The sequence below is a fragment of the Mobula hypostoma genome, chromosome 1 (genome assembly GCF_963921235.1).
Source record: "Mobula hypostoma chromosome 1, sMobHyp1.1, whole genome shotgun sequence".
NCBI classification, from domain to species: domain Eukaryota; kingdom Metazoa; phylum Chordata; class Chondrichthyes; order Myliobatiformes; family Myliobatidae; genus Mobula; species Mobula hypostoma.
In genome coordinates, this window is record NC_086097.1 from 219082471 (window position 1) to 219107040 (window position 24570).

The window sequence follows — 24570 nt, forward strand, 5'->3', positions numbered from 1 at the left end:
AATAAAATCTGTAGTACCTCGAGACAGACAAGATGGCGGATGCTGGAATCACCAATTAGCTGTTATCTTTATCCATTCCCCCTCCTGACTCTATTTAGCTAAATTACTTGCTTTTCTTTCCTTTTGCTTCCTACCTATCACTTCCCAGTGTCAGGAATTGTAGAGGCGGCTTGACCCAAAAGCAGAGCAGTGGAGTGGTTTAGCAGCAAACAATAATTTTAATAATAGATCACACAATAACAAGCCGCAAGAGGCCACAAGCTAGAGAGAACGTAAACTAATCACAACAGGCCGCAAGTAAATATAGGCAGGGAGAGTGGAAGTCAGGAGCATCTTGTTGAGGCCAGTTGGTTCAATGAGTGAACAAGGGCAGGTCAACATGGTGCCAATGAACAACGATTCTTCGGGGAACATCTTCCAGATAATCAATCATTTCAGTTTTTCTACATTTTCAACTTATTCTTTTTATCTTAATTTTGTTTTTGAAACTGTTGGAACCTGTGACTTAACAGTCTGTGGTTTGATTGAGTGAGCTAGCACCCTGCTGTCCCTGAGAAGATTCCAGGAGAGAAATGAGCTGCCATGAGGAGAAGCTTAGAGACGAAATGAGGGGCCACGATTAAAGCATTGAGGAAGATTGAAATATCGAGGCAAATGCGGAGGAGAGTGAACGGTTCTCAGAGAGGCCACCGGGTTCAAGTCATTGTCCTCAGAGGAGCCGCAGATTTGAGTCACCATCCCTGGAGGAGCCGTCAGCTCGTGTCACCACCTCAGAGGGGCCACTGGTTCAAATTGCTGCCCTCGCAGGAGCTGCTGGCTCGTGTCACCACCCTCGGAGGGGCCGCTAGTTTGAATCGCTGATCTCGTAAGGGCAACTGGTTCATGTTGCTGCCCTTGGAAGGGCCGCTGGGTCAAGTCGCTTCTCTCGGGGAAGTCAATGGCTTGTGTCGCTGGACTGTTGTTCAAGCTAACTGTTGTTCATATTGGCCACTTACAGTTCTATCTTTTTTTATGGTGTTCTCGCTCATCCTTTCTTGTTGCTGATTGGCAGGCTGGGGTTTTGGGATCTGATGTCCTTGCTGCTGTTTCTCTATCTGGGTGATCTCTTAGTTTTTGTGTGAGGGAGGGTTTGGCGGAGGGGGTGGGGTTTGCAAGTTTTTGTTTCTTTTTCCTTTCATGGGGGGGATTGATGTCTTTCTTTCAACTATTTCTATGGTTTTCCGCACTTTATGGCTATCTGCAGGAGACAAATCTCAGAGTTGTATTCTATATACTGTACGTACTTTGATAATAAAATGAACCTTTGGTATTAAAAAGGCAGAAGTTGATGATTCTGGAAACAAGAGGCAGGTGAATGCTGTTAGCGGGGTAGAGACTGGGAGGTGCCTGAATATCTAGACTGGAAGGTGTCAGTGGGAGAAGGCCTAATAAGAAGCCTCTGTCTCACCTGGCTCCATCTGCCTGTCGACCATCTCTAGAGGAGCTCTTTGGCCAATGGGAGGAGGAGGTTGTTGAGGACCTTTGTAATAACTTTTCCTGAAGGTAGACCATTATAAAGAATACACTGGGTGTTCCTATCATAATTTTCATACAACTGCCAATCATCTAAATTATTTACTACAATTATTTCCAATCTACATCAAAACACTTTAAGTAATATTTAGTTAGTACTCTGCTCTTTTATCCTTTGCCTGATGCATTTACTTTCTATAGATGTATCTTCTGTGGTCTACCTATAAAGAGGGTTATGTGTGTTTCCTTCTGATCTTTTTTTCCCCGTTCCATGAATAATTAAATTATATTTTATGAAAAGAATGCTACCTCAATGAATAGGAAACACAAGAAATCTTTATCCTTCCAACACACACAAAATCTTTATCCTTGTAGTATTTTATTTTAGTTACATCCTATCAAAGGAGAAGGCTCAGAGCTTGTACAGAAATAGAAAATATACTTGTTCCATTTTTTAAAAAGTCAGTGTAAAGTTACGCTCTGGACAAGGCTATTGCTCACTGTGACAGTTGTATTGCCTCTGTGCTGGGATGGAAAATGATTCACTCACTGTGTATAATCACCATGGCAGTGGCCTTGTTTGCAGAACAAAGAACTCTAACAGGAGTTACACAGCGTTCACTTTTGGATACCTTTATGCAGAAATTATTCTGAGTAATGCCAAAGTTATCTTACACAGATGCACTCTGTTTAAATGACTTGGTATTAGAGTCCATGGTATATAGGAAAGATACGAGCATGGTTAGAAGTTTGGCTGACTGGCAGGAGGCAAAGAGTGGGAAAAAAAGAGGCTGTTTCTGATTTGCTGCCAGTGACTAGTTGTGTTCCTCAGGGGCCATTGTTGGGACAGCTTCTTTTCACATTATATCTCAATAAATTGGTTGACAGAATTGATTGCTTTATGGGTAATTTTATAGATGATACAAAGATAGGGAGTAGTGTTAAGGAAGCAGGGAGTCTGCAGAAGGTCTTAGACACAGACATCCCACCCTGCCAAAACTCATTTCAGGGAGGTAGCACCATCAATTTGCGGGAGACTCCCAGGAGAGGTGGGATGTCTGCAACAGAGTAGCTCCTCAGCAGCTGGTCAGCTAGTTTAAATAACGTTAGCTATGCTAATGAACGAATGACACCTGTTAAATTCACCTCAACATGCCTTTTACAGTCTTAACCCTCCATGGGCCATAGAAAAGTCACTGTTGTAAACAGTGCAGTGAGCAACACTGTCATTATTTTTAACCCCTGTTAAGCAGGGGTACACTTCAGTGTAGTCTGGGGTGATGTACGTTTTATATTTTCTTTTTTTTAGAGCACTCTGCCATGGTGCATGCTTGCGCGCTCTCTCTCTCTCTCTCTCTCTCTCGTGGTCGCTCGTGCACTCTCTCGCGCTCTCTCTGTCTCTCGCTCGCGTGCTCTGGCTTGCTTTCTCTCTCGCTCTCTCGCTTGCTTGCTCTCAAGCTCTTTCTCGCTTGCTTTCTCTCTCGCGCTCTCTCTCGCTCTCTGGCTTGCTTGCTCTCGCTTGCTTTCTCTCTCGCGCTCTCTCGCTTGCTCTCGCTTGCTTTCTCTCTCGCGCTCTCTCACTCTCTCTCGCTTGCTTTCTGTCTCGCGCTCTCTCACTCTCTCTCACGCTCTCTCTCGCTCTCTGGCTTGCTTGCTCTCACTTGCTTTCTCTCTCGCGCTCTCTCTCGCTCTCTGGCTTGCTCTCGCTCACTGGCTTGCTTGCTCTCGCTATCGCGCTCTCTCGCTCTCTCACTTGCTCTCGCTCACTGGCTTGCTTGCTCTCGCTTGCTTTCTCTTTCGCGCTCTCGCTTACTTGCTCTTGCGCTCTCTTGCTCGCGTGCTCCCTCGCTCTATCACTTGCTTTCGCTCGCTCGTTCTCAAAAGAATTGATTTCCGTGATATTGTATATAATTTGCAGGCATCAGGGAGCCACTATTCAAATGTGGGAGGCTCCCGGAACTTCCGGGAGAGGTGGGATGTCTGTAGACAGGCTGGGAGAATTGGCAGATGAAGTATAGTGTAAGGAAGCATATGGTCATGCACTTTGGTAGAAGGAATAAGGCATAGACTATTTTCTAAACAGAGAACAAATTCAGAAATTAGAGGTGCAAAGGAACTTGGAAGTCCTTGTGCAGGATTCGCTAAAGATTAACTTGCAGCTGGTAAGAGAAGAAATGTTAGTATTCATTTGGAGGAATGCAATATAAAAGAAAGGATGTCATGCTGAGGTTTTATAAGGAATTGGTCAGACAGCACCCGAGAGTGTTGTGAGCAGTTTTGGGCACCTTATATATGAAAGGGTGCGATGGCATTGGAGAGGGGCCTGAGGGGGTTCACAAGAATGATCCCAGGAATGAAAGGGTTAACGCCTGAGGTTCTGGATCAATAAGGGTGTCAAAGGTTACAGGGAGAAGGCAGGAGAATGGGGTTGACAGGGATAATAAACCAGCCGATATGGAATTATGGCCTAATTCTGACCCTGTGCCTTATGGTCATATGGACTTGAAAAATAAGATTACGTCACTGTCTTTTAAATTGAGTTTACTGGGAAACACGGACTGTTGCAGATGTGATGATAAGTATAGTAACATCAAGCAGTGGATAGTATTTCAGTGCATCATTCCAGAAGCTGTTTACAGCAGTGTCTAACTAGCATATCTCTCTGTATCAGGGAGAGGTGAAGTGATTGATTACTTTCATGGAGTTTTCATTCAGGTTCAGTGCTCTGTAGAAATAAAATTCCATCTCTCAACATTTTTTGTTCTGCCTTAGCATGTTTTTGGTACTTTCACTGCATAAAGACTATGTACATTTTTTTGAAAGAATGTGTTTTAACATTTCATGATACTATATGTTGCAATATGACAGTGAACTATTACTTTGTACACTTTTTAATCTTGTGGATATGGGCATCGTGAGTAATGCAAAGATTTGCTGCCTGGATCCAGTTCTTGTCAAGTCAGTTGTGAGTTATCTTCTTGACCAAAGAGTTCCTAAATATTTTACACAGTGACAATGAGGAGCACTGTACTGTATAGCCTACATTATAATAAAGGACTACTTTATGTTTTAGTAACACGTCGTTGCATGCGCTATTAGGTGCATATTATGCATGCGCTGTTAGGTGTGTATTGATCTGTACGTGTGTGTCGAGTTCGGATTTCTGCCAGAAAAGATCCATGAAACTTCCGGCGGAGTTTGCAAAGCTAGTAACCAGCAGAAAAAGAACAAAATACAGAGGAACAAGAAACCCCAGAAAGGAAAACACAACAATGTACACAAAATGGAAGAAAGCAGTTCTGATGAAAATGACTCAGACAAAAGTGAATAGTCTTGTCTACAACTTCACAGTGTGAAAGAGACAGATGATCGAAGAGTAATAAGGATCACTCCACAAGTGGCAGGCGTGAGACTGAAAATGGATTTGGACACAGGCTCAGCTTTAACAGTGATCTCTGTACACGACTACAAACGACTGTTTTCTCACATACCTCAGAAATGAACTAAACTACTGCTAAAGACTTACACAGCACAGAAAGTGTAAAATTAAAGTGACAGTGACCTACAGAGACAAAACACAGCAGCTGAACCTGTGTGTACTGAAAAATGGAGGACCACCATTGTTGGGACGTGAATGGCTCAAGAAAATCCGGTTGGATTGGCACACCATCAAGGCACTAGATGTGTCAACAAAAGAGGGCAGCTCGGTGGGGAAGATGTCCGCAGCTCTCCTCTCACCCATTGTCCACTGTTACAACGATGAGGAGGAGCTAGACAGTGTTGACGAGGATGAACGCAGTATCCGTGGCCGTGACTTGGATGAAGATACGGAGGATGCAAATGAGACAGATATTGCCAATAAGCAGGATGATGAAGACTATCTGGAAGTAAAAGAGCAGATGTACCAGGAGAAATTGACTTCTCTCAAAAGGCAGCTACAGCAGTTACAGGAAGGCACTTTGCAGGAGTATCAGAAAAGGATGAAGAAACTAGATCAACAATACAAGGAAAGAATACAAAATGCAGAGCTTTTCTGCAACTGGAGACAGAACAAGTGGAAAGGAATTATATTAAAGAGAAGAAAGCAGCAGTGAATGAATTTGAAGATAAAAAGATTTGAGTTAGAAGAAAAGAAAAAGATGATTGAGAATGAGAGGTTAGCAATGGAAATCACAGGAGATTCTACTGAGGTAAAGCCAATAATGACTAGGAAACTGAGGAGACCTAATGACCCTGCTCCGATTACAGACAAAAGATGAAAACCTACATCTGTGCAGTTAAATTACTTGTTAACAGATGAACAGATAATGGAAGATCTGCAAACTCTCAATAAGCTTAAATCTCCAAAAAAACCAGCATCTCTGTCTTCTCCTGAGCATCTTCTCAGCACTCCTGCTGAATCACCAGCACAAAGATATGAAGCACGAATAGAAGATGGAAAGTTATATTACGAAAAGAGATGGTATCATGAAGGTCAGGCCATCTATTTGGAATCTAAGGAGAATAAGAAGATTAGCTGTGTAATTAGCTCAGTTGGAACAAATGAGATATGGGTAAGGAAGACAAGTGATAGCACAAAGATGCATATATATCTAGGACAGCTGCACAGAGGAGTCTTCATTATATGGAGGCGATCTGCTGTCTAGAACTCTTAGCAAGTTGGAGGTGCACATCTTCTTAACTCCCTGTGCGCGGAGGTCAACTGTTCATGACTTTTATATGGAAATCTGTATTAAAACAAACAAGTTTATTGACAGACTGAAGAACACACTATTTGAAGATACTTTCCAATGCCATCTCAGTTTTGATGATTGTAATATTTTTAAGAATAACATTCACCTTTACACGGATTTCACTTTGCTTTTGTCATCTTTGCAAGATGCAGGTGACTACTGTCTATGGCTGGAACCTGCCAATTTGTGGATTGTTTAATTTATTCCAGACAATAGAGTGAAGACCGATTTGCTTCAGTGCCAGACAATCTAGAGAAGACCACCCCCCAGGGACTTGTGCTATAAATGGGTTTTAGACCAACAGTAAAAAAAAGCTTATTATAATTTGATATTATTAAGTTGCTAGGTAAACAAAGGGTAGGTGTTTGTATGTTAAGGGTAAACATATTTGTTTAGCATAATGCCCCAGTAAAAAAAACAGTTGATACACTATTAAAATAAAAGGGGAGGAGTGTACTGTATAGCCTACATTATAATAAGGGACTGCTTTATATTTTAGTAACACATTGTTGCATGCGCTATTACGCGCGTATTGATCTGAACATGTGTGTCGAGTTTGGATTTCTGCCAGTAAAGATCCATGAAACTTAGCTCCCATCTCCAGCATTTTTATTAATAGCATTGTTGTATAACCAAGCCACATACACAACAAGCACACACTTTATTTCAAAGTCAGGGTGATGTGTGAATTAGAAAAGAATTTGGAGGAGCCAGTTTTCCCTGATATCCTGCTGCTTCTTGTTGGGAGAGGTTGAGAGGACTGAGAAATAAAGTGAAAGTAGCATATATGAATATCGTCGCCATTTGCAACCCGGAGATTCATTTACTTGTGGACAATTATATAGGAGAAACACAATAGAATGAAAGAAAGGTCTCACCCAACAGGTTGGACAATAACCCATGTATATAAAAAAAAACAATGAACTGTGGAAATACAATAGAAAAAAATAAGCAATAAATAACAAAATAATAAATAACAAAAACATGAGATGAAGGATCCATAGTTTGTGGGAACAGTTCAGTGATGGGGCAAGTGAAATTGAGTGAGGTTATCCCCTCTGGTTCAATAGCCTGATATTTGTTCCTCAACCTGGTGCAGTGGGTCTTGAAGCTTCTGTACCTTTTTTCCGATGACAGCAATGAGGAAAGAACATGGCCTGGATGGTGGGAGGTTCTTGATGATGCTTTCCTGCAGCAGTGCTCCGCATTTTGTAAATGGTGCAATTTAGTCACTATGCTACTTCTGGGGTAGTGATTGGGACGGTGGATGTGGTATCAATTGTGGGCTTCTTCGTCAAGGATAATATAAAGCTTCCTAAGTCTAGCTGGTGTTCTGCTCTTCTAGGTTGGCTGATCATGATTCTGTCAATAAAAAGGCTTTCAATATTGAGAGTTTTTGCTCTCAGATCTGTTCTTTGTTGTGCTCCTTGGCGTAATAAATATCCAGACTTTTGCAGTTCACACATATGTTACAGTTGCATGCTCCATCGGCCTGGTTAGTCGTAGAGGACCATGTTTTAACAAATAGAGAGATTTTTTACTTCTTGATTTCTACAGCAAATTGAGGTTAGCACAATTGTAATATCCCACATAAAATATTATATCATAATATCAGTTTGTGAATTAAAGATCAGACATTTTCAGTTAATACAGTATAAAAAAACATCAAATATTGCAGGGATAAATTTTGATCTTTCCCACTCAAGCTCATGGGGATAGCATTTGAATTGCATTCTTTTCCACAGTAAGAAACTTTCTAGAAGGAAAAGCAGGCAAAGTAGCTTCTTTAGGCAGATAAATAAAGAACTAATTGGTAAGAATAATAGTGGTACATTTACTCAGCATGACAGTTTAAGGCTGTTTATATTACCCGCTATTCAATGAACCCCTGTTATACTTACTGCAAAAGTACATCTTGATTTACTGCTACCATTCATTTGATCTTCTGCTGTTAAAATTAAGTGGCACCAATAACTTCCCCTTTTATAGTGTCTGTAATGTTCAAGAGAAGGTCCCAAGGCTCTTAGAATTGTTAAAGCTCCATCTCTTGAAATACCTGGCTTTATAGGATAATCATGTTGTCCAAGATGCATCTATAAAGCCAGGAATCTGTGACTGCACTGCGTTTTGATTCAACAACAGCCTGGCAAACGTTTTGTTCAGCTTTGGGATGCATACTGTATACAAACAGGAAAAAAACACTTTTAATTTCAGAGTGATTTTACTGACTTGTCCTAGAGAATGTGAAACATTGTTTGAAAAGCATAGTTGCCAAAACTGTTAGTTAAAGGAAGAATGCCCCTAGATAATCCTTGAGACTTTTGACTTTATCTTGGGGTGCAGATATTGCAAAGTAGATAATTGCTCTGATTTTTTGAAAGCATTTTCCTGTGTTCTGCATTACCCTTGGGGTCAAGTCTGCTAAACTTGGACAGCTGCCTGAACACACTGCCTCCTGTCTCTCCCCACCCAGATGCATTTTTGCTGTATGAACTAACCTCACGAACCCCACTGAGATGGCCGTCAGACATACAGTATAATTAGAAAAGATAATAATTTTTGTAAGTGATTTAAAACAATAAAAAGCAAATATTTAAAAACTTTAAAATTATGTAAAGCAGAACAAAACAAATCAAACATTTGTTCCACGTGGTCAGCGACCCATTCAAATGGGTGTCCACTGCATTGAAGGAAAAGGAAAGATGCCAAGAGTCAGGAAAGGTAGAGATGGCTTGCCCCTAAAGCAGAGCAGTTGAGATGATTCAGCAATAAATGACAATTTTAGTAACAGACTGCAAAAATAACATGTCACAAGAGGCCACAAGAGAGAGAAGAACTTAGCACAACAGGCAACAACAAAGTAACAAGGCTAGGAGCAAATGGTTCACGTTGGCTGGTTCAATGGGTGAACAAGAACCATGGATGAAAGCTGGGTTTAAATAGGCTGCAGGTGATGAGTTAGAAATGAGTGGCAGTGACTCCTGTTAGCTGGGTGCTGACTGGGAGGTGCCTGCCTGCAGAAGCCAGACAGGACCCCCTCCTATGGCTAGCACCTGACCGTCCAGGACAATCTGGATGTGTACAGTGGACGACCTGAACGAGGGATGGGTCCTAGATGAAACTGAATGGCACTCAAGACTTCTCTTCTGGGCCATACCCTTCCCAGTCAGCCAGGTACCACACACCCTGTTCACAACAATGTGAATCCATCAGCTAGTGAATCGTGTATGCTGAACCACCTTATGCAATTCTAGGTTCTGGAAGTATAGGCTCAGGTAGGTTGAGTAGTCCATGGACAACGGGCTTGAGGCGGGACAATTGGAAGGTAAGTGAGATCCTGAGAGATGATGGCAACCAGAGATGCTAAGTGACTGGATTGATATGATGGGTGATCTTGAAGGGACCAGTGAACCCGGTCAAGAGCTTATGGGAGTCAGTGTGCAGGGGCAGATCTCGGGTGGAGAGACACAGTTCCCAGGCCATAGTAGTCTGGCTGGGCACCACTGGTGATTAGCCTGGCAGCGGTAGGTGTGGTTGACAGCTAGGATGGCCCTCTGTGCCCTCTTCCAAGCATTCGGTAGTGCTGAAACAGCATCCTAGTGGATGGGTCCTCCACCGTTGGTTACTCTGTGGGGAACAATGGGGGTTGGTAGCCATGAAGCACCACAAAGGGTGACATACCTGTGGCAGAGGAGATGTGTAGAATGTGGGAACAGGTCAGCCCTGAGTAAATACCTCTTCCATATGGAGGGGTTAGAGGCTGTGAAGCTTTGAAGAAACTTCTCCACTTGCTGATTGGCTCTTTCTGATTGACCATTGGTCTGTGGATGATAGCCAGAGAAAAGACTTGGTGAGGTGGAGCAGAAGCCTCGCCACAAGTGGGAGAAGAATGGTGGGCCCCTGTCTGACACAAGGTCTTGAGGGAAGCCGTGGAGATAAACTACACGCTGGAGAACCAGGTCTGCCATTTCGGAGGCTGATGGAAGTTTGAGGAGGGCAATGAAGTGGGCCTCCTTGGTGAACCATCCACCAGTCTCATGATCACCATGGCCCCCTGGGCATCGAGGGAATGGTAAAATCCAGGGTCTGTCGTGGGCCTGGATGGCTGAAGCGGGGTGAGGAATGGGCCCACTGGAGTGCTTCAGAGCACATGGCTGCTGCCGTGTGCATGTGGTTATCCGGTATGTCAGCCAGAGCAGGCAAGTGCTGTAGGGCCTGGTTCTCAAGGTCCCAGACTATCAGGGTGAGGATCTGAGAAGATAGCATGATAGGCTGAGAGTCCATATCCTTTTCCACCAGCTTGAACTGTCGTGACAGGGCATCTGTGTTAGTGTTCTTGGAACTGGGTCAATAGGAGCTAAAAAGTTGAATTGCTGAAAGAGGATCACCTAGCAAGCCCAATGTGGTTTGACTTGGTGGGTTTGTTGATTGGATACGAGGTTCTGGTGGTCAGTCCAGATCAGGAAGGGTCTCTATTCCTCCCAAGGCCCATTTAATGGCAAGTAGCTCCCTATCTCCTGCTCCATAATGCTGCTGTGTAGAATTGAACTTGCATGAAAAGAAGGCACAAGGTAGTGTCTTCATCTCTGGTCATTGCTGGCACCCATGTCAGATGTGTCCACCTCAACTGCAAAAGGTCTGGAAGGATTCAGATGGCAGAGAATGGGAGTGATGGTGAACTATCCCCTGAGCTTCTTGAAAGCGTGGTCTGTGGCAGCAAACCAGGTTATCTGTGAGAAAGCTGATTTGGTGAAGGATGCAACAGAAGCAGCAATTGGACTGTAGTTTCAGATGAAATAGCGGTAGAAGTTGGAGAAACCCAAGAAACAGTACAGCAGTTTGGTTATGCCTTAGGATGAGAAGATGTAACCCAGGAAACAAATGACTGGGATGGTATTTTTCTAACTTGCAATACAGTTGGCTGTCGAGGAGACGCTAAAGCACTGAACAGAAGTGACAGACGTGGTCTTGAAGTTCCTTGGAGAAAATGAGAAAAAGAAGGTAGTCAAACACATATCTGTGTAGCATGTCTCAGAGGATCTTGTTAAAATGCCTTGGAATCAGCTGGACTGTTGGAAAATCCAAAAAGTATCATGAAGTATTTGTAGTGGTCAATGGGTGTTATGAAGGCTCTTTTCCGCTCATCCCCCTGGTGGATGTGAATCAGGGGTTGTATGCACTCTGTAGAACAAATTTGGTGAAGGTCTGAGTCCCACAGAGTGTTTTGAATGTGCGATCCATCAATGGGAGAGGGTAGCTGTTCTTAATGGTGATGTTGTTGATTCCATGGTAGTCGATGCAGGGTCAGTGACTCCAATCCTTCTTTTTAACAAAGAAGAATCCTACACCGGCTGGGGATTGGGATGGTTGAATGAAATCATGCTGTAGCACTTCGGCAGAGTAGACATTCACGGCTAGGGTCTCGGGGGAAAGGGAGAACACACGACATTGTGGAGAGATGGTGATCGGGAGGAGGTTGATCGTGCAGTTGTGTGGTCTGTGAGGCGGCAGGGTGATGACTTCCCTTTTAGTCAGGGTGACTGCTAAGCTGTGGCACTCCTGTGAAGTCATGGGTTTCCTCCGACTCCACAGATTTATGGGATGAAATCAACTGAGGCTGCAAGTAGGTGGTCTCGCAGGTGGGCCCCCAACTCAGCGGTGAAACAGATGACCAGGCAAAGTGAGGGTCATGAATGGAGAGCCAGGGGTAACCCAAGGTGGTAAGCAGGCAGGGCTCAGAGGAATATGGGCCAAATGCAGGAAATTAGAACTAGCTGGATTGACACCATGGGTCAGGATGGGCGGTTTGGGCTGAAGGGTCAGTATCAGTGATTTAATGCTCTGTGACTCTTTGTGATGAGGTATTATTGCTCCATTCATTTAACAGCAATCGAATAAGGTAATATACTAGTAAATAAAGATATATTTACAAATAAAATTAACTTGCTCCTAGAGTTGTAGGAGTTTAACTCATACCGTGTCTTTGCTAGGGTAATCTAAATTATACAGTTCAATTGTGGGCCTAAGTGTTTGACAAAAAAAAGCTTCTGTTAATTCATATTGTAATATATTTGAAACTATAGGATTTATTATGTTGCACAATTTTGATAGAAATGTGAACCCCCTTATTATATGAAGATGAATGAATTCCGTTCTCTAATTGTCCAGCTCATTTCCAGTGATGATCATATGGGAATTCACCAGGTACTGAGAACCTGGCCCATTCTTTCATTTGAAATCTATTTAAGAGGCATGAGCCAGGAAGTTTTCTGGATGGTGAGACATAACCACTATTCTCAAGGTTCAATCATATCTGTCAACTGGACGAACAGCCTTTTAAATCACAAGCTGTACTGGAAGGAGTGCTGTGAAAATATTGTTTTCTATGAATGGCAAATGATGTTTGAAAATGATGTCAGAAAAATATCACCTGCCTTCAATCAATGAGCAGAGCATGGTGGATATCTGCACTCTGTGCCGTACAACATGTCAAATGTCAGGTGTGTGCCAGTGCATTTTCATGTCATATTTCCCAAACTAAATAAATCTTGCAGAATGATGGCATTTTTACAGTTTACTCTCCAAAGTATTGAAATTCAATCAAGAAAAGTTAGAAAGCATAGCAATCCTGTCTCTAGATAATAAAATTCATAAGGAGGTCGTCTGGGTGGGAGGATGCTTTCTCTGCCTGGGAAGTCTAATTCCAGGAATCAAAGTCTCCGAATGAGGGAAGTCTTATAATTCACCATTTAGGACTAAAATGGAGAGAAATTAAAGCATAGAGCATGAAATAGTACAGCACAGGAACAGGCCTTTTCATCCATCTTGTCTCTGCTGACAATGATGCCCATCTGCCTGAACATGGTCTATGTTCCTTCACCCTTGATCGTGTGTCTGTCCTACCTTACGGGTTACTGTCATATTTGCTTCCACTTCTGGCGGCACAGTTCAGGCACCGACTACTTACAATGTAAAAGAAAAACTTGATTTCGTAAACATTAGCGTCCTTGCCTTGTAAAATTATTTTCCTTGGAGCTTTGTAAATCTTTGGATGATCAGTTGCTAAGTTCAAAAAAACAGACAGTTTGATATTTAAGGTGGATGAAGAGTAAATTGTGGAATATGGCAATGTAATGGAAAGTGGTATTGAAATCAATAATTACTTGTGATATTGAATAGGAGAGCAAGCCTAAAAGGTTGATTAATCTATTCCTGGTCCTGTATCTCACATTACTGTTACTCGAGCCTAAAATTAATTACTTTTAGTTAACTGAGTCTTCAGTCTACTGGTCATAGTTCATATGCAGCCTAGAAACAGCCCAGTTAGTCTAAATTGATCATCAAACACACATTTATATACTAATCTGACATAATCTCATTGTATTCTCTGCACATTCTCGTCGATTTTTTTCCTGATTCGATCACTCATCTACACCAATATTTCAACATACAGTGGTCATTTAACCTACCTAGTTCCATGTCTTTGGGATGTTGAAGGAAACTAGAGCACTGTGGGAAGTCCACATGATCACAGGGTGAATGTGTAAACTGCACACGGGCGGCATTGGTGGTCAGGAATGAACCCAGCTCACTGAAGTTTTAAGGCAGCATTGTCTCCTTACCCACCTCAGAACTCATAGAACTAAACTGGAAGCAAGCCATCCTTGATCTCAGGGATTTGCAAAGAAGAAGAGCCTAATTCGACACTGCAGAGACAGGTGGATTTGCAGACACCTCGCTGGTTTACCGCATGTCTTAGAAAACACTGAAAGAAATCCAAAGGCATAAGAAATTACAAGATGTAGGAACCTGGAGCAACACACAGTTTGCTGGAGGAACTTAGCAAATTGAGCAGCATCTATGTGGGGAAGGGAATTGCCAATGTTTTGGGTTATGACTCTGCAGTGGAGAGGGAAAATATTCAGTATAAAGAGGGGAGGTACGTTGGGGGGGGGGGGAGATAAGGGACAGTGGGTGATTGTGGACCAAGGAGGGGTGGATTATGATGGGAAGATGGAGCTTGGTGGGAACAGGAAGTGAGGAATTGGGAGGGAGAGAAAATGGATGATAGATGGAAGAAGGCAAAGGAGAAACAAATAGCAATTGCAGCCAGGTGGGGGGAGTGATGTGAAGGTAGTGTTAACTTCAGGGCTGATAATCAGAAACACAAAGGCTTCCCTTACTGGGACCTGATAAGTAAGGAAGGTGATAACGGAAACTATTAAGAGAGAGGTTAAGGACAGATGGAGTCATATGGGGGCAGGGGATCCAGAGGGTGAAATGTGTGAGTGAGAGGTGGATGGAGCAGGAGGGGAAGAGGGACAAAAATGAGTGATGGGAGCTGGAGGGGTGTTATGAGAAAGGGAACAAAAATGGGAGGACCAGAGGTGGATTGGAAGGGTTGGGAAACCATAGGAGGTAATGGTCACCTGTAAAAGGAAAAGATGTTGATGGATTCTGATAATAAGCAGAGCACTGTAACACTACAAAATCAAAATGGTACAGGAGCAGGTACCAAATAAAATGCATTATGAACGCAGATTGATAAATTATTCATTGTAGCGAGAAAGGTTTTGTAAACTGAAGAAGCATACTGGAAGCATCAACGCCTTTCATAAAGTGAATATTAATAAATCAGGAAATTACTGCATACAATGACCTTGAGGAGTTCAGGACTAAAAGACAAGTTACAAGATGATGTTGGTGATATACAGGGATGTTTAGCGGGCAGTTCACAAAACTACTAGATACTCTACTAGATATAATTCTTTTGAACGATGATTACTGCAATCCACAATATACTATTGAATCATCTAAACGAACTAGACAATCTCATGAAGGATTTGTCGAGTTTGACTCTTGGGAATGCAGGTATGGCCATCGCCAGGATCAAACGCAGAAAACAGACCTGTGCTCAGTTCCATTGCTCCGTGCCAATTAAAGCGATGAGCCAGGTTAAACTGTCAAGGCCCAAAAGTGGAAAATGAACCGGCGTGCAGCGACGTTTGCCTGCGTTTGACCTGTCTCCCTCTCTTCTTGTTACTACCATCGTGCAGGGGTCTTGCATCCTCCAGTACCAGCTTCAAGAGCAGCCGTTTCCCTGGACCGGCCTCACTTGCTTCAGCATTGAACTGACTTCTCAGCTGTGGACTCAGTTTTGGGATCGCTGTAGCTCATGTTCTATGTATTATTTACCTTCCTTTACAATTTGTACAATTTATGTATTAAGTTTATTATGCATTACTGTATGGGTGCCATGATAATATAGCAGTTAGCATGACGCTATTACAGCTCGGCATTAGATTTCAGGGTTCAGTCCCAGCATCCTCTGTAAGGAGTTAGTACATCCTCTCCTTGAAAGGCACGGTTTTCTCCAGGTGCTCCAGTTTCCTCCCACCATCCAAAGTTAGTAGGTCAATTGGTCATTGTAAATTGTCCCATGATTAGGTTAGGGTTTAATTGGGGGGTTGTTGGACAGCACGGCTCAAAGGGCTGGAAGAGCCTAGTCCGTGCTGTATCTCTGAGTAAATAAATTTGTCCTCTTTTACACATTGGATGTTCGTTGGCCTTGGTTGCGTATTATTTCTATGAATTCTATCGTGTTTCTTTGTTTTCTGGCTGCCTGCAAGAAGTTGATTCTCAGGATAGTAAATGGTATACATAAATTTGAACGCTGCACTTTGAAAGCTTGAAGATACGAATGTTAGCATGCATGTCAACAGTCTGGGCTGGCTGAGAGAAATGTGTCAACAAATGCACTGGCGTGGTTTAGGGCTGGGATCACAGATGTCATTTTAAGAGAGCACAGTAGATTTGGGCACTGCTTGAAACCCAGGATGATGCTTCACTAATCTCAGTAGTTTTTATTTATATGCGCAGGTTGCCAGAGTACTGTATTGCCCTCCAGATTTCATTAATGATGAGGCTCAAGCTGCTGCAACAGTCGGATATCAAGTGCCTGTGTGCACCAGTGGAACCGTAGATATGAAGCACTTGTCTTGCCCAATGTGGTTGCTGCATTCTGTTTGGGCCCCTAGCTGGACCTTGGAATTGTCCACCAAGTATCTCAGTTTCCCAAAGGACTGGTCCCAGGTGTGGAGAATGTCAGGATCACCAGGAAGTGGAAACAAGAGGTTAAATGTTGGAATCAGCATCTCGGAGGAGCAAGTAAACAACACCACGGGGTAACTTATCCTCTCCGACCGAAGTGAGAATACCAACAGGGCCCCAGAGGAGTGACATCACAAGAATTCATTCTCTTCGACATAATGACCAACCTCTGGTACCAACTGAGAGTCCTCTTTAAATAATCACAGAATGCTGGAAGCATGTGACCACCTCAATGAACTTGACAAGATTAACTGAAAACTCAAGGGCTTAACCACTTCAGTCAAGGCCTTGATTAGTAAATTCAGATGCTTATTAACCCAAGAAGTTCAATGTTCTCTGGTAAGCTGCTGGGTTCATAACGACAAGCTCTGTGCCGAGATGTTTGCAACTTGATGCTGGATGATTCCATGGATTACAAACAGATTTTCTAGCAAGCCTACCAATGAACCAACTTTTTGTAAACATACCAATTGTCCTTCTGTGACAGCGATGAAACATGCTGCATTTCCCAGCTCTGAAGAAAGGTCATTGACCCATTTCTTCCTCTACAGACAGTGACCAGCCTGCTGAGGTTTTCAGCTGTTTATGATTTTTAGCGTCTATAATTCTTTGCTTTTCCAAGCCGGTACAGTGTGTTGTACTGGATGTGTATAATCAGGCATCGCAGTCTCTTCATTGTCTGCTGCCAATCAATGTGATAGTTATTAATCCTTTGAAAAGGCAAAAACACAAGGTCATGGTAAGTGAGAAATGGGGGAAAATAAGTTGTAAGAGGTTGCGTAGTGATAGTAGGAGATGGTGGTAGACTTCATGGGCCAAATGGACTAGTTATGCTCCTACATCTTATGGTCTTATTTTTACATGGTCACTGCAGTGTAACAGAGTACAAACCTCACAATTACTGACCCCACCTTATTCTAGCTCAATGCACTGTGTAATGATTTGATCTGTATAAACAGTATGCGAGACAAACTTTTCACTGTATCTTGGTACATCTGACAATAATAAACCAATCCAATCAAATCTAATCCACTCATTAGAAGCACTGTTTCCTGCCAAGGGATGAAGTAATATAGCCAAGTCTAAGGACAACTTGTAGCTTTATTAATGTGGATGTGTAAGTTTCTGAGTGGGAGTCTGTACTTCCTAGCCATACCCTTTCACGACAGTGGCAGAATTACTAGGAATTGTTGATGGTTCTGCACTAGGCAGGCGGAACAGTACATTACAGGCCCTACAGCTCACAATGTGGTGCTGACCTTTTAACCTACTCCAAGATCAATTTAGCTCTCCTTCCCACATAGCCTTCTACTTTTCTTTCATCTATGTGCCTACCTAAGAGTTTCTGAAATGTTCCTGATATACGTGCCTATATCTCCATCCCTGACAGTGTGTTCCATGCACTTACCACTTTGTGTAAAAGTAAATAAGTAAATCTCCCTCTGGTACCTCTGCTCTTCATTGCTCTAATCACCTTAAGATTATGCCCTCTCGTTGCCACTTTGGGTAGTAAAGTGGCTGTCCGCTGTCTATGCCTCTTATCATCTTTTCTTTGCTCCAAAGAGCAAAGCCCTAGCTCATTCAACATTTCCTCGTAAGATATGCTCTCCAATCCAGACAGATGAATGTCACTCTTAGGAAATTATAGTGCAGTGGTCTTCAAACAGTATAGAACATAGAACAGTACAGCAATGGAAAGAAGGTGTGAAGACAGAAACATAATATATTGATTCCACTGAAATAAACATGCCTCAGTTTTCTCCCATTCTTCAGAAACCTTATAAAACTGGGACTTTTACTTAAACTTTTCAGTGTGATAATTAATATTTCATAACAATAATCTTTTTTATTTTTGTCTGTTTCTCTTATTTCACAAAAAATCTTAACTCCTTTGTGATTTTTCTGTAAGAAGAAAGAAACATCATTACCTGGAAATATAAGACCTCCAATAATAATGTGTCACCAGCTGGAATTTGCAAATAATTCTGTTTAATCTTGCAGAGTAATGTAGAAGTGATGGTATGATATTTTTATACTTTGGTCTATTGTAGTACATATGTCAGAGAATTTTTTTCATAAAAGATATTAGTTTTATTGTATGGCCAGCTCAAATCATGCATGAAAGGCAATGAAATGAAGCAAGGTCAATTCAGAGTTCAAAATTAAAAAGTCTGCAGGTAGGTTTTAAAATTTTTCAGGTCCTTTCAAGTAATAATTACTAATTTTACTTTTGCTGTTTAATCCGAAGTCTAGTTTTCCCGAAATATTTTACTGCTTTACTTTATCAGCAGGAGTTTGTTATAGAATAATGCAAACAGAAAAGCTGATGTGATAGTAGTTTAGAATCATAATCCCCTTCAAATCTGGCTGGAGGTCAGAAAGTAATGACTTGTGTGGGAAAATGCATTTTGAGGAATAACAGCTGCAGGAGATAAAAGTTCTCGCTGTTCAACCACTTTAACCTTAATCCTCCTGATCACTTACAGCTGTTGGAACTGAAAATAAGTTTTCCACACCTGTTCTGCGCTAATTTATTGGTGCATTTATTCAAATTCTCCTCCATATTTCTAGCATGTACAGTTTATATGTCCTTTGCATCCAGTGGGTGGTCTCATAATATTATTCAAATATGTTACATTCTGTCTACATTATTGGAAATGTAGAAGTTTGCTACTGTTGCTGGAAATTATAACTACACACAATAGTCCAGAATGTGAAAGTCGAATATGAGCTGAACATGGGTTGCCTGAATCCCAGTTCCTGTTACAGCTTTGCTTTGGCAGAAGCTCTTTCATGGAAGGCATTGAGAAAGCTTACATTTCTAATAACGACTGAAGTCTCAGCTCTGAATGAAGACCTGTGACCAACCCCTCAGCTTTATTGCTCAATATTTAGTATTTCTACTATTTTGGGATCATGTATCATGTTGGAAATGAGAACAAGCTGTGAACTGTAAGTGCAATAGAGCATATACAGAAATATACTCAGTTGTTTATGGAAGGATCATGTCTATGGAGAAATGTATTCAGCTGTTTATGGCAGGTTCATGTCTATACAGAAATGTATTCAGCTGTTTATAGAAACTTCATCTCCTGGAGCCAATTATCCTCTTCCCAAGAACTCATGCTCTCTGAAGCTCTTAAACATTCTAAAATTCTCTGGCAGTTTGGCATGAAAATCAAAAATAATCCATAGTGCACCACTTACATAGAAGATATTAATTAGAAAGTATAGGTGTCTGCTGTTTTGTCTGTAATAAAACCAAGGAATGTGTGAAAGCATCTGTACTTCTCTAACATAAATGCTCAAGCTTCGATACAGTACAAGGGGATCTACTGACCATCAATGCAAAGCTTCACTTTCTACCTTGTATAAAAGTTAAATTAAATAAATAATACAAAAACAGAACTAAAAAGTATTGAGGTACTTACTATCCAAGGGTTCAACGTGCATTCAGAAATCTGATGGCAGAGGGGAAAAAGCTACTCTTGAACCGTTGAGTATGTGTTGAGGCTCATGGACCTCCATCCTGATGACAGCAATGAGAAGAAGGCATGTCCTTCATGATGGGGGTGCTTAATGATGGATGCTGCCTTTCTGAGGCACCGCTCATTGATGTCCTGGATGCTGGGGAGGCTGGTGCCTATGGTGGAGCTGACTAGGTTCACAACTTTCTGCAGCTTCTCCTAATTTTGTGCAGTACCCCCGCCCCCCCCCCAATACCAGATGGTGATGCAACCAGTTCGAATGCTCTCCGTGGTACATCTGTAGAAATTTGCTAGTGGCTTTGGTGACATACGAAATCTCCTCAAACTCCTAATGAAATATAGCCACTGTTGTGCCTTCTTTGTAACTGCATCGATATGTTGGGCCCAGGATAGATCCTTAGAGAAGGTATCACCCAAGAACTTAATACCATAAGACCTGAAGATATAGGAACAGAATTAGCTCATTCGGTCGATCGAGTATGCTCTGTCATTCCATCATCACTGACGGGTTATCCCCTCTCAACCTCTGCTTTAAATATACTCAATAACTTGGCCACTACAGCCGCTACCACTGTGGCAATGAATTCCACAAATTCACTGCCATCAGGCTGAAGAAATTCTTCCTCATCTCTGTTTTAAATAGATGCCCCTCTAGTCTGAGGCTATGCCCTCTGCCCCTAGGCACATCCACTATAGGAAACATCCTCCCTACATCCAGTCTATCCAAATGGTTCAGTATTTGAAAAGTTTTAATGAGATTCCCACCCCTTCATTCTTCTAAACTCCAGAGGCATTGAACACGCTTCGTACCTTAATCCCTTCACAACGAAATTTATTGTTGTGAACCTCCTGGGCCGTCTCCAATTCCAGAATATTCTTTCTTAGATAAGGGGCTCAAAGCTGCTCACAGTGCCCCAAGTGTAATCTGAAAAATGCTTATAAAGCCTCAGCTTTACATCCTTGCTCTTATATTCTAGTCCTCTTGAAATGAAAACTCATTGCAGTTGCTTTCCCTACCATTGTCTCAATCTGCAAGTTAATGTTTAGGGAATTCTGAACTCTGAGGTTTGAATTTTCTCTGTATTTAGAAACTAGTCTACACCTTTATTCCTTCTACAAAAGTGCATGACTATACATTCTCCAAATTTGTCTAAGTCATTCTGCAGACTCCCTGCTTCCTCAATACTACTTGCCCATCCACCTACCTTCGTATCATCTGCAAACGTGGCACCTGGGAGGCAATGTACCATCCAATTGTCTTCATCATGTCCACAGAATCTTGTGTCTTCTCCCCAACTATGGAATCCTCTATCACTTCTACTCCCTTCCCCTCTGAGCCACAGCGCCAGACTCAGTGCCACAGACTTGCTTGTTGTGGCTTTTCCCTGGTCGGTCGATTCACCCCCCCCCCCCCAACAATTCAAAGTGGTATACTTATTATTGAGGGGAACAGCTACAGGGGTACACTGCACTGGCTGCCTATTCTCTTTCCCTCACCTGACAGTCACCCAGGTACCTACATCCTGCAACTTAGGGGTGACCACCTCCCTGTGGCTCCCATCTATCACCCCCTCATTCTCCCATGTGAGCTGAAGGTCATCGAGCTGTAGCTCGAGTTCCTTAACACAGACTCCAAGGTGCAGCCGCTTAACGTGCTTTGTGCAGGCGTAGTTATCAGGAAGACTGGAAGTCTCCCAAAGTTCCCACATCTCACACAAGGAGCATACCACTAATCCTGGGCCCATTCATAGTGCACTAGCTATGTACTTTCAGAAATAAAACTGACTAGAAACTTACCTAGAACCTCTGCCTGTGCCTGCTGAAGCCTGTTGAGCCAAAGTGACACTCTAACACTGCCCCACTCCAACAACTGCTGCTCTTCTTACACCTCCTTTCTTTTTATTAACTCAAACAAGACTCACTCCCGATGAGACTTGCAGTTTTCTAAAGCTTCCTGCCCAGCAAGATGTTGCTCTCTCACTCACTAATTCAAATGATGACTCATTCTCGATGACATTTGCAGTTTTCAAAAGGGTCACACCCTAGAGCAGTGGTCCCCAACCTCCGGGCCGCAAAGCATGCAGGGATACAGTGGTAGCCGGAGCGCACCCAGCACATCTTTAAGAAAAACGCCGAAATAAACAAGCTAATACATTAGGTGCTGCCCAGAAGCCAGTCTTCATTAGAGGAACTGAGGTGGAGAGGGTCAATAACTTTAAATTCTTCAGCATTAAGGATTGACATTTCTCTCTCTGAAAAGTGTCAGAGGATTTGTCCTGGGACCAGCACGTAACTGTCATTACAAAGAAAGTACGGCAGCGCCTGTACTTTATTAGAAGTTTGTGTAGATTCAACATGACACCTCGATCCTGTCTTTTCAGCCTGTCTGGGCTGGTGTTTAAATTGACCAAACAATGGAACAGCTAAAGGCTCCAGCGCCCTGGAAAGAGGAGTAATCATCACGTACAGCAAGTGAAATCAGCAATCGCCTCTGATCTGGGCCAACATTTACGTTCCGGGTGGCACCTAATTAATTAGCTTGTTTAGTTTGGATTTTTTCTTAAAGATGTGCTGGGTACGCTCCAGCTACCGCTGCACCCCTGCACGCTTGGCGGCCCGGTATCAATCCGCAGTCCGAAGGTTGGGGCCACTGCCGTAGAGGATATCACACTCTCACTCTCAAACAATTTACTGTCTGCACTTCTCCAAGTAAAGAATTTATTTCCGATAATCTCTTTAAAAATAATTTCATAGCATTAGCAAGGACTTTATGTACAAGTACATGTCTGTTCAATAAATTACAGTAAATCTATATTTTCTAGAGTTATCCACACCTTGAAGAGAATGTTGCAGTGACTGGAGAAGCATGTACATGGCAGTGGAAGGAAGATGCTGTGCACTCAGCACAATTTATTGTATTAATTATCACAAAATATTGTATTTATATATTTTTTCTGTACTAGTAATTACTGCATGATTTAAAGTATATTCATTCTTAGCCTTTAATGAAATAACATCATTTTCAAGATTCAAGATGTTTAATGTCATTTCCATTTGACAAGTGTAAAGGTGAACAAAATAATTGTTCCGATCCGAGGCAGCGCAAAAAACAGTAAGATAAATAGCACAAGCAGAAACACAATGAATATAAATATGTAATTTCGCTTATACTCACAGATTGATTATATGTATATAAAGTGACCTAGGTCTCTATACATAAGGTGACAAAAATTCATAAAGTAATGGGGGTGTGTGTGTGGGGAGGGGCAGTAGTGGGTGGAGATGTGGAGGTGTTGATCAGCCTTACTGCTTGGGGGAAGTGTTTTTGAGTTGGTGGTCCTGGTGTAGACTTCTTCCTGATGGGAATTGGACAGTCCAAGAGTAGGATGGGTGGGATCCTTTATAATATTGTTGGCCTTTTTCCAGCACCTTTCTGTACATAGGCCCTTGATGGCAGGTAGGCTGGTGCTGGTGATGCACCGGATAGTTTTGACTACCTACCCATTGCAGAGCCTTCCTGCCTGCCACATTGCAGTTTCCATACCAATGCAGTGGTGCAGCATGTAAGGATGCTCTCTACTGCACGACTGTAGAAGGTCATGAGTATTGATGTGCATAATCCAGTTCTCTTCAGAAAATAGGGGTGTGAATGAGTTTTCTGAATTGTGCAGGATGTGTTCTGTGTTCGTGAGAGCTTGTGTGAGGTGTGCACTCCCAGCAGTTTGAAACTACTTGCAGAGAGGTGTGAGTGGCGTGAGTTCTCCTGAAGATGATAACTATCTCATTGTTGACATTGAGGAAGAAGTCATTTGTTGGGTACCAAGCTTCAAGCTCATCCAACCCCTTGCTGTAGATTGTCTCGTTGTTGTTGCTGATGAGACCCACCACAGTTGTGTCATTGACGAACTTGACAATGTGATTACTCGAGTGCTTGGCCGTGCAGTCATGTGTGGGCAGAGTTTACAGCAATGGGCTCAGCACAAAGCCCCTGCTGGGGGAGATGAGGAGGGAGGGAATGGTTGTGCATCCTGACTTCCTAAGTCTGTTGGCTAGGAAGTCCAACACCCAGTTGCACAGTGATTTATTTAGATAGAGGAGTGGGAATAGTTCACCAGTGTTTGTGGGACGATATTGTTGAATGCCAAGCTAAAACCCTAAGCAGCACTCAGACATGTGTCCTTGTTTTCTAGGTGTTTCTAGGTGTGTCAGGGCCAGATGCTATGGCATCTGTCATAGAGCGGTTCTGCCAGGAAGCATAGTGTGGCAGGACTGGAGTTTATGATCTAAGTCATTATCAGCCATTCAAAGCACTTCATGATGATTGGCATCGGTGCCACCAGAAGTTTGTCAGTTAGTTCCAAAAGTGTAGAGTTGATTGGTACAGGGATAATGGTGGGTGACTTGAAGCATATGGGTACAGCAGCCTGGATGACTGAAGTGTTGAAGATGTCTGGAAACATCAGTGAGCTGGTGTGCACACTCTCTGAGCACTCGACCTGCGATGTTGTTTGAGCTGGCAGCCTTATGGGAGCTGAATCTCTGCAGAGTCCTTCTCATGTCCACTGTTTTCACACAGTGGCTGCTTGCCAAGAGGGGGGTTAGTTTTCATGGCTGGTATTGTGTTGCTTGCCTCGAGGCATTCATTAAAGTTGTTGAGAATGTCGGGGGGGAGTGGCACTGGTAGAGTTGACACTTTTTTCCTTGAGTCAGTAATGCCCCTGATGCCC

General features: G+C 42.6%; 1 protein-coding gene and 1 pseudogene across 2 annotated transcripts in view; both read left to right on the top strand.

The window, feature by feature from the left end:
- The window catches only part of c1h8orf34 (chromosome 1 C8orf34 homolog), a 356319-nt gene that overhangs the window by 210606 nt on the left and 121143 nt on the right, over positions 1-24570 (top strand). The gene's annotated exons all lie outside the window — the stretch shown is intronic.
- On the top strand, positions 5229-5632 carry LOC134343304 (sin3 histone deacetylase corepressor complex component SDS3-like; annotated as a pseudogene).